Source organism: Trachemys scripta, chromosome 4 (assembly GCF_013100865.1).
Source record: "Trachemys scripta elegans isolate TJP31775 chromosome 4, CAS_Tse_1.0, whole genome shotgun sequence".
Taxonomy (NCBI): domain Eukaryota; kingdom Metazoa; phylum Chordata; order Testudines; family Emydidae; genus Trachemys; species Trachemys scripta.
The window spans coordinates 128,247,776-128,248,204 of NC_048301.1; positions in this window are offsets into that span (position 1 = coordinate 128,247,776).

Genomic DNA, 429 nt, shown 5'->3' on the forward strand with positions numbered 1-429 from the left:
TTTACTCACCTCAGCGGGCCACCCAGCCTGTGGGTCAGCACCAGCAACGCGTTTCACACCAAGTAAGTAAAACAAAAATAATATTCCCTTTTTTTATTTTTGTACCTCGGTGGCACAGGTGGGCCGAGGAGTTTTTATAGCATGTTGTGGGGGCCTCAGAAAGAAAAAAGTTGTGAACTCATGATATAGAGGAGGTCAGATTAGGTCAGGGGTTCTCAAACTGGGGGTCGGGACCCCTCAGGAGGTCGCGAGGTTATTACATGGGGGGTCGCGAGCTGTCAGCCTCCATCCCAAACCCTGCTTCGCCTCCAGCATTTAGAATGGTGTTATATATAAAAAGTGTTTTTAATTTATAAGGGGGGTCACACTCAGAGACTTGCTATCTGAAAGGGGTCACCGGTACAAAAGTTTGAGAACCACTGGACTGGG